Raw genomic sequence first — 10368 nt, 5'->3', positions numbered from 1 at the left:
TTCAACTTCTATTGTTGATAGTGACACTATCGATTTATTCTTGGAGGCCCATGAAATGGCTCCAGAACCCAAATAAAAAACATATCGTGACGTGCTCTTTCTCTCATCAACAGTTCCTACCCAATAACTATCAGTGTAACGAACTAGCCTGAAATATTTTGTTGCAGCATACAAAATACTATGTTCCTTTGTCCCATTGACATACCTTAGAATTATTTTGGCTTCTTGCCAATGTGTTTCCTTAGGTGTCTCCATGAACCTTGACACCAAGCTTACTACACACATTATATTTTCCCTAGTGGTGGTCAAATGCATCAAGATGCCTACCATACTTTTGTATAATGTCGGATTGACCTTACTGCTGTAATATTCTTTTCTCAACTTCAACCCCATGAAAGTTGGAGTTGGTGTGGTCTTACTGTTATGCATATTAACCCTCTCTAAAAAAATTTCCACACACTTTTCTTGAGAAATAAAAATGCTATTTTCTATTTTCTTCACTTCTATGCCTAAAGAATACCTTAATAACCCCAAGTTAGTGATTTAAAACTCACTTTTCATAACTCCTTTGAAATCAACGATGAGGAAATCATCACTACCTGCAAAACTCAAATCATCTACATATAAAACAACAATAATAAGCTTACCATAAATCTCTTTGGTGTAGAAAGTAGGATCACCGTCACATTTTTTGAAACCATTGTCCAACAAGTAAGCATCTATCCTGCTATACCATGCACGTGATGCTTGCTTCAGCCCATAAAGAGCTTTCCTCAACCTATACACCTTGTCTTCTTGGCATTCTACCCAATAACCAAGTGGTTGCGAAACATAAAATTCCTCTTTTAGTACTCCATTCACGAAAATTGATTTTACGTCCATTTGATACACTTTCATTTTTTTTGCGCAATAATTGCCACAACTATATGCATTATCTCCATCCTCGAGGCTGGCACCAATGTCTCTGCATAATCTCTTCCATGTTGTTGCTTGTATCCTTCGAAAACTAGCCTCACTTTGTGCATTTCAATCTTTCCCTTGACGCTGATCTTGGTCTTATAGACCCACTGTTCTCCAATGACTTCTTCTCCTTACGGAAGGTTCACTAACTCCCATGTGTCATTCTTTTCTATTTCTTCTATTTCTTCCTCCACTCCCACAACCCATTTTTCTTCTTTGACTGTATCTTCAAAATGGATTGGGTCATCTGTTGGAAATAATACTGAGAGGGGGGGTGAATCAGTATTATCAAATTCTTTTCAATATGCCTTCCAGATTTATACTTTAATTAATTTGTATGTCAGTGCCATATAAAAATGAACAAGAACAAGAAAAGCACACCAAAGAACACCAGATATAAGGTGGAAACCCAATGTGGGTGAAAACCACCTGCTGCAATATGTCTCTATCTTCTTTCAATTAGAAACTTCTTTTACAAGGATTTTGTACTGGTGCAGTCCTTTACCAGTACGCAGGCTGCAACCTGCAGAGAGCTACAACTCTCTCTCATTTTCCAGTCTCTCCTGGAAGGGAGCTACAACCCCCTTAGCTCTTCTTTAAGGACCACGTTTCATTAATTTTCAGACTGGATCCAAGAAGATCAAATAATCATCAAGTACATGCAAATCACCCAATCTCCTTATACAATCAACCAATGAATCACCCAACTTTTTCAGAATGTTGTAAACAGAAAAGTAATACCAGAAATCTAAACCCAGAACTCTACAGCAATAGATAAAAGATAGCCAACAAATGTTTCAAGACAGGTCCGCAACTTCACCGATATAAACCTGCGGATATCCGCAGTGTTTCTGTGCCTGAACTGCGCAGATCGGCACCGTATCCTTCTGCTGCTCTGCGTACCACCGCACCTTCTCCTTCTGCTAAACCGTGTACCTCCACTGAGATACACACTGCGTTGTCCGTCTGACCACGTACCTCCGCACTGTTCCTCCTATGCCTCTGCGTATCTCCGCACTTTGCTTTCTTCTTCGCTGCGTACCTCGCACTGCGCCTTCTGTTGCGCTGCGTACCTCCGAACCTATGCAGTGGATCGCCTGTGAACCTCTGATTAGGGCCAAATTAACAGTCCTCTAATGTGCCACAGTTAGTCAAATCCACAGATATGATCATTTGCCCGAGAGATCACGACTTATCAATAGATTCGCCTTAAGTTTTCTCCTTGATTTAGATCTAGCTTTGTAAAACCAAACACCCAAAATTTCAGATCTTAAGATATTCAAATTTCACAAGTGATTCGTCAAGTGATCTCTTTCCCCTTTTTATAGTCAATCCCTTATTCACACCATGGGACAAAACCATCAAACACCAATACAAGGGATCCAAACCGGGGTTCAACAATTTAGATCATATACCACGGGCCAAAACCATAGGATCATGAATCGACGGGCTAAATACCACGGGCCAAATGTAAGAAACCCCACGAGAGCGTGCTTCTCTGCATTGGAGTGAGTGAACTGGGGGACCGCACCTTACGAACGGAGAACCTGCGGGTATGTCCGCACTTCCTGAATGGCGAACCTGTGGGTCCGCACCTTTTGAACGATGCACCAGCATACCTCTTATTTTCCATCATTTTGAGAGCCAGAACAAAATTTTTCCACTTGAGTGAGTTGCCATCAAGTACAACACCTGTATCATAGAGCCAAACCAGAATCATAATGCCAACAATCTCCCCCTTTGGACTTGATGGCAACCTGAAGATCCTCAGTGTCATTCTCCCCCTTTGACATCAAGGGAAAAGCGTTATGCTCCCCCTGACTATAAACCAGATCTGTAAAAGGAAAGAAATTTCTTCAAGAAGAACCATAATCCACCATAATGATCATGAAAGAGATAGAGACATATTGCAGCACTATTCAAATTAGCATCCACGATCTCCTTCTGTACTTCCTCCAAGATCTTCTACCATAATGCCAACAATGCATTATATGCTCCCCCTGAACCTGTGCCATTTGATCTTTGACCAATCCGCAACCCAGCAAATGTACGCATATACCCCATATGAAACTTGCGTACAACCAACAATTTCTGAATCAGATGAGATTCAACAACAAGATGATGCATCAACAACCCCCAACTTTTGCCTGAGGTATTCAAAGGTCTCCCTGGGCAATGGTTTGGTGAGTATATCAGCAACTTGTTCCTTAGAAGGAACATACTCCAACTTGACCTTTTGTTCAAGCACTTGTTCCCTGAGAAAGTGATACTTGATCGATATATGCTTGGTCTTTGAATGCATGACTAGGTTCTTTGAAATGCTGATTGCACTTGTATTATCACATAAGATGGAGATAGGTGGAGTACAAGTGATTTGAAAATCCTGCAAGGTCTGCATCATCCAAAGGATTTGAGTGCAACAAGATGCAGTAGCCACATATTCCGCTTCAACAGTAGATAAAGCAATTGAACTCTGTTTCTTGCTGAACCAAGATACTAATATGGAACCCATAAAGAATGCACCACCACTTGTGCTCTTCCTGTCATCCACGCTTCCGGCCCAATCTGCATCTGTATAAGCATGAAGTGTGAGATCTGTATCTCTAGGATACCATAAGCCATAGTTTTGAGTTCCTTGAAGGTACTTGAAAATTCTCTTCACTGTCTGAAGATGAGTTTCCTTTGGATTTGCCTGAAATCTTCCAACTATTCCCACTACATGCATGATGTCTGGTCGGGTACCTGTTAAATAAAGTAGACTTCCAATCATAGATCTGTAGGTTGGTTGGTGCACTGCTGCTGATTCATCATTTGTACTGAGGCTACATCCTGTGACCATGGGGGTACATACTAGTTTTGCATCTTCCATGCCATATTTCTTCAAAATCTGCTTGAGATACTTGGTTTGGGACAAAAAGATCCCGCCTTCATTTTGTTGGATTTGCAATCCAAGAAAATATGTCAGTTCTCCAAGCAAAGACATTTCGAATTCTTTCTGCATCACCAAGGCAAAGCTTTGACTCATAGCTTCTTCATTACTGCCAAAGATAATATCATCTACATACACAACAAGTATTAGTAATTTGTCATTTTCAATTTTTATGTAAAGATTGATATCTGCAGATCCCTTTGAAAAGCCTTGTTGATGAAGATATTTGTCCAAACGGTAGTACCAAGCCCTTGGAGCCTGTTTAAGACCATAGAGAGCCTTCTTTAGTCTGCATACAAGATTTGGATCATTCCCAAGGATGAAACCATCTGGTTGCTCAGTGTACACTTCTTCTTCTATGTCCCCATTCAGAAAGGCTGATTTCACGTCCATTTGAAAAACTTTGAACTTTTGAAAGCTCGAGAGAGCAAGGAACATTCGGATGGCCTCAAGTCTAGCAATGGGAGCAAAAGTTTCTTCGAAGTCTATTCCTTCTTGTTGAGCATACCCTTTACACACAAGTCTAGCCTTGTTTCTAATTACTTCTCCATTTTCATTCAACTTATTTCTGAAGATCCATTTTGTCCCTATGACATTCTTATCTTTTGGTCTAGGAACCAACTCCCAAGTGTTGTTCTTTTCAATCTGCTCAAGTTCTTCATCCATCTCCTTGACCCAGCATTCATCTTTGCATGCCTTTCTTACATTTTGAGGTTCAGTGGAGGAGAGCAATGCCAAATAGCTTGAGGCTTCTACAATTGTTCTTCTTGTTCGTACACCTGCTTCTTTCTCCCCCAAAATCCGAGATTATGGATGATTCTTTTGAACGTACCTGGATGGAGTCTTCTCTTCTATCCTTATTTGCTCCTCAGGTGCCTCTTGAGGTTCTTCTTCATCATTTGCCTGATTTGGAGAGTAGTCTTCATCTTCTTCGATATTTTCATGATTTACTTGCCTAGGGATGTATCCTTTTTCATCAACCACTACATCAATGATGTCAACAATTCTTCCAAGTCTTTTATTGTAACACTTATATGCTTTGCCGTGGGGAGAATAACCAAGGATAATGCCTTCATCTGCTCTAGGTTCAAGTTTGCCAAGCTATTCATCAGTGTTCTTGATATAGCATTTGCTCCCAAAAATTTTGAAATGCTTTACCGAAGGAGTCTCACCATACCAGAGCTCATGAGGAGTTTGAGTGTTGTTCAAACGGACAATTGTTTTGTTGAGAATAACAACCGCAGCAAATGCCGCATCACCCCAGAAGGTTGCGCCCAGACTCATCAAGCATAGCACGACCCTTTTGTTGGACCGTTCTGTTCATCCTTTCCACCACTCCATTTTGCTGAGGAGTCCTAGCTGTAGAGAATTCCCTTCTTATTCCATGTTCTTCACAGAAAGCGAAAAATTCATTTGAGGTAAACTCCCCACCTTTGTTGGACCTGAGGCACTTAATTTTGTGATCTGATTCATTTTCAGCCAAAGCTTTGAAAGATTTGAATTTTTTGAATGCTTCATCCTTGTGTTTCATAAGTCCCAACCAAACCATCCTGGAGAAGTCGTCAATGAATAATATAAAGTATTCTTCTCCTCGTGGTGACCTTGTCCTAAATGGACCACATACATCTGTATGGACTAGTCCAAGAGGCCTGCTGGCTGATCCTTCCTTCTCAGGGAAGTTAGTTCTGGTTTGCTTACCAAACTGACATGATTTACATATGGTGTTGTCTGGAATTTTTATATCTGGAAGACCACGAACTGCCTGGTATTTGCATGCTTTTCTTATTTGTGAAAAGCTTAGATGCCCCAACCTTCGGTGCCATAACCAATGTTCATCATCCTTGCTCAAATAGCATTGTTGTTGTCCTTCTTCAAATATGTATAGATTATTTGGAGTTCTTCTGCCTTTGATCACTGTTTTTCCTGTATCAAGATCACGAATGCTACATCCATTTGATCGAAATATTACCTCGTTTCCTTGATCTCACATCTGACTGACACTTAGTAGATTATGCTTCAAGCCATCAACATACAAAACATTTCCAGCTTTGACCTTTTCTTTCAAATGAGCAGTGCCTTTTCCTTTTATGGCTGCAGGGGTATCATTTCCAAAAGAAACTTTCTTACCCTTTTCTAAAGAAGTATATGATTCAAGTTTTTCTTTATCACCTGTCATATGCTTCGAACATCCACTGTCGATGTACCATAGATTTTCTTGTCCTTCTGCATAAAAATCTATCCCACGTCTTTCTGGTTGTGGTTCCTTTATTCTCCATGTTCTGGTGCTTGAGGCTTGTTCCTTTGTCTGCCGAAACCTGCTCCTGCATTCAGAATCTTCATGACCGAAGTTATTACAAATAGAACATTCAATTTCATTTTCAAGGGTCGAAAAGTTGTTATAGGTCCTTTTCGTAATCCCACTCATACTTCTTTGTTTTTGAATTTCTCTAGTCATGATTGTCTTATAGGCAACACATTGAGCTGCTTTGTGACCAAAGTTATGGCAAGAGAAACATTGGCCATTGAAGAAACTTCTGTGATTATCAAATCTACCAGCCAAATGATTGTAATTTCTATCCATTCTTGAAGCAAATTGAGAATTTCTTACCTGTGGCTGGTTGTAGCTTCTGTTCACCCTTAAGATGGATTGCCCCTGATTTACCTGGTAGTCTCTGTTTGTTCTTGATGTAATTCGTCCCTGCTTTACCTGATGATCTCCATTGGGCTTTTGCTCATTCCTCCTTGCTGCATCAAGATAACTCTTTGAGGTGGATGCTTGAGATGTTTCTCAATTATAACCCAGACCTGTCTTGATTAGTGGAGAACGTTGTACATTGATAATCTCATCCAGAGTTTCAGATCCTTTAACAAACTTAAGATTAAGAGCCTTTGTTTTCTCAATTTCTTTTCTAAGGCCAACAATTTCACATTCTAGCTTCTCAAGAGATTTTTCTTTTTCATCAAGTTGAAATTGCAGAGTATCAATGATCACATTCTTTTCTTCTAAACATGTCCTGAGTCTAGAAATTTCTTAATAAAAGTCATCCACATCTATAGCATCCATGTAATCATCATCTTCAAAAGCCATTAAAAGTTTATAATCATTACCTCGTTCATCTTCGTCACTGTTTGATAGGCCATCACTGTCTTCATGAGTGCAATAACTTTTCTTAGTTGCATTCTGTTTCTTGTTCCATCTAACAGGTTCCTTCCCTTTGTCAATCTTATCCTTGTGAGGACATTTGGCAGCATAGTGACCGACTCTTCCACAAGCAAAGCATTTTAAAGGTAACTTACCTCGTAACCGTCCAGAACCCCGTTGAAGATTTCTGACAAAATTTGATTCTTCTTCTTCTTCTGACACGTGTCCTGACTCGTAGTACTTGCCTTTGCCTGAAGCCTTGAAGGAATCTTCTCTCCTGTCTGATGGACCTCCTTTCCTCATTTCATAAGCAGTTAGAATTCCGTGCAGCTGTGACATTTTAAGGATTTGTAGATTCTCTTTTTCTTCTATAGCAGAAAATTTAGATTCAAACGTAGGGGACAAAGATCTTAGAACTTTTTCAACCACAACAACCTCTTTTATTTCTTCACCCAAATTTTTCATACAATTAACAATCTCATCTCCATGTAGAAAATAGTTAGCCACACTTTCATCATTATACATCCTGAGATTTTCATACTGAATCCAGAGGGTTTGAAGTTTTTCTCCTTTTACCTGATCATCTCCTTCATAGCTCAGAACAATCTTGTCCCATATCTCTTTTGCAGATTTAAACTGCATTAACTTGACAAATTCTGATTGAGATAGGCATCCTAGTAGAGTATTGACCGCCTTTGCATTTGTTTCATATTTCTTCTTCTCAGCCGGATCTGTAGGAGTTGCTGATGGAAAAGTATACCCTGTATCTATGATATCCCAGACTTCTGTACCAAGAGATTGAAGATAGGCAGTAACTCTTACCTTCCAATAAACGAAGTTTGTCCCATCAAAAATCGGTGGCCTGATTGATGCTTCCCTCTCGTAGTTGCTCATGATGCAAGATATTTCTTCAAGCGATCAAGCTTCTTCTGAAGAACCTGCTCTGATACCAATTGTTGGAAATAATACTGAGGGGGGGGTGAATCAGTATTATCAAATTCTTTTCAATATGCCTTCCAGATTTATACTTTAATTAATTTGTATGTCAGTGCCATATAAAAATGAACAAGAACAAGAAAATCACACCAAAGAACACCAGATATAAGGTGGAAACCCAATGTGGGTGAAAACCACCTGCTGCAATATGTCTCTATCTTCTTTCAATTAGAAACTTCTTTTACAAGGATTTTGTACTGGTGCAGTCCTTTACTAGTACGCAGGCTGCAACCTGCAGAGAGCTACAACTCTCTCTCATTTTCCAGTCTCTCTTGGAAGGGAGCTGCAACCCCCTTAGCTCTTCTTTAAGGACCACGTTTCATTAATTTTCAGACTGGATCCAAGAAGATCAAATAATCTTCAAGTACATGCAAATCACCCAATCTCCTTATACAATCAACCAATGAATCACCCAACTTTTCAGAATGCTGTAAACAGAAAAGTAGTACCAGAAATCTAAACCCAGAACTCTACAACAATAGATAAAAGACAGCCAACAAATGTTTCAAGACAGGTCCGCAACTTCACCGATATAAACCTGCGGATATCCGTAGTGTTTCTGTGCCTGAACTGCACAGATCCGCACCATATCCTTATGCTACTCTGCGTACCACCGCACCTTCTCCTTCTGCTGAATTGCGTACCTCCATTCAGATACGCACTGCGCTGTCTGTCTGACCGTGTACCTCTGCACTGTTCCTTCTGTGCCTCTGCGTATCTCCGCACTCTGCTTTCTTCTGCGCTGCGTACCTCGCACTGCGCCTTCTGTTGCGCTGCGTACCCCCGCACTTCGTCTTCTCCTGCACTGCGTACCCCCGCACCTACGCAGTGGATCGCCTGCGAACCTCTGATTAGGGCCAAATTAACAGTCCTCCAATGTGCCACAGTCAGTCAGATCCACAGATCTGATCATGCGCCCGAGAGATCACGACTTATCAATAGATTCGCCTTAAGTTTTCTCCTTGATTTAGATCTAGCTTTGTAAAACCAAACACCCAAAATTTCAGATCTTAAGATATTCAAATTTCACAAGTGATTCGTCAAGTGATCTCTTTCCCCTTTTTATAGTCAATCCCTTATTCACACCATGGGACAAAACCATCAAACACCAATACAAGGGATCCAAACCGGGGTTCAACAATTTAGATCATATACCACGGGCCAAAACCATAGGATCATGAATCGACGGGCTAAATACCATGGGCCAAACATAAGAAACCCCACGAGAGCACGCTTCTCTGCATTGGAGTGAGTGAACTGGGGGACCGCACCTTACGAACGGAGAACCTGCAAGTATGTCTGTACTTCCTGAAAGGCGAACCTGCGGGTCCGCACCTTTTGAACGACGCACCAGCGTACCTCTTATTTTCCATCATTTTGAGAGCCAGAACAGAAGTTTGCCACTTGAGTGAGTTGCCATCAAGTACAACACCTGCATCATAGAGCCAAACCAGAATCATAATGCCAACATCATCTACATGACAAAACAATGCAAATAAGCAATTCAGACTAGTGCTAATATCAACTTCATCTTGTTCATAAATTTCATTTAAATTTCTAAATTTTGGACTTATGGTCACGGAAGATGGACTTAACATATCACTTGATGTTGAACTTTGTGACATTCTTGGAGAATCGCTTGCTTGACTACGTGACACTATCCTATTATTTGTTGTGTTGATGGTGTTACTTGTTACCTACTTTGTTACGCTTGAATAGGAGTAGAGGGAGTCACTATTGAGGAATTTATTGCTTCTGTTAATTCCCCTTTTCCTCATGTGGTATACATGGTTTGACATTGAGTGTCTTCTCTAAACTTCCATGTCATGCTTCATCTTCTATGAACTGCACATTTGTGCTGATTATGACCTTTTTGGTTGATGGATTGTAGATTTTGTTTGCCTTGGATTCATCACTATATCCAACAAATATGCATTTCTCCCCATTTTTATCCAACTTATTCCACAACTCATCAGTGACATGTGCATACGCCACACATCCAAACACTCTCATGTGAGTGACACCATGGTTTCTCCCACTCCATTCCTCTTGAGGAACTACATTCCTGACACTTTTGGTTGGACACTTATTCATGATATATGTTGCACAAGTGATGGCTTCAACCCAATAATCATTTGGAAAATTCTTTGCCTTCAACATACTCCTTACCATTTCGATAATCAAAATCAAAAGCAACAGCAACAGATAAAAGTAATCTAATAGAAGCTACCTTGGCAATAGGAGAAAAAATATCACCAAAGTCAATTCTCGACACCTCAGAATAACCTTTTGCTACTAACCAAGCTTTGTATTTCTCCACCTTTCCTTCTGCATTTGTCTT

Source organism: Pinus tabuliformis, chromosome J (genome assembly GCF_031772625.1).
Source record: "Pinus tabuliformis cultivar Carrire ecotype Pingquan chromosome J, CPIR1, whole genome shotgun sequence".
Taxonomy (NCBI): Eukaryota; Viridiplantae; Streptophyta; class Pinopsida; order Pinales; family Pinaceae; genus Pinus; species Pinus tabuliformis.
This window is presented reverse-complemented; position numbering follows the sequence as displayed.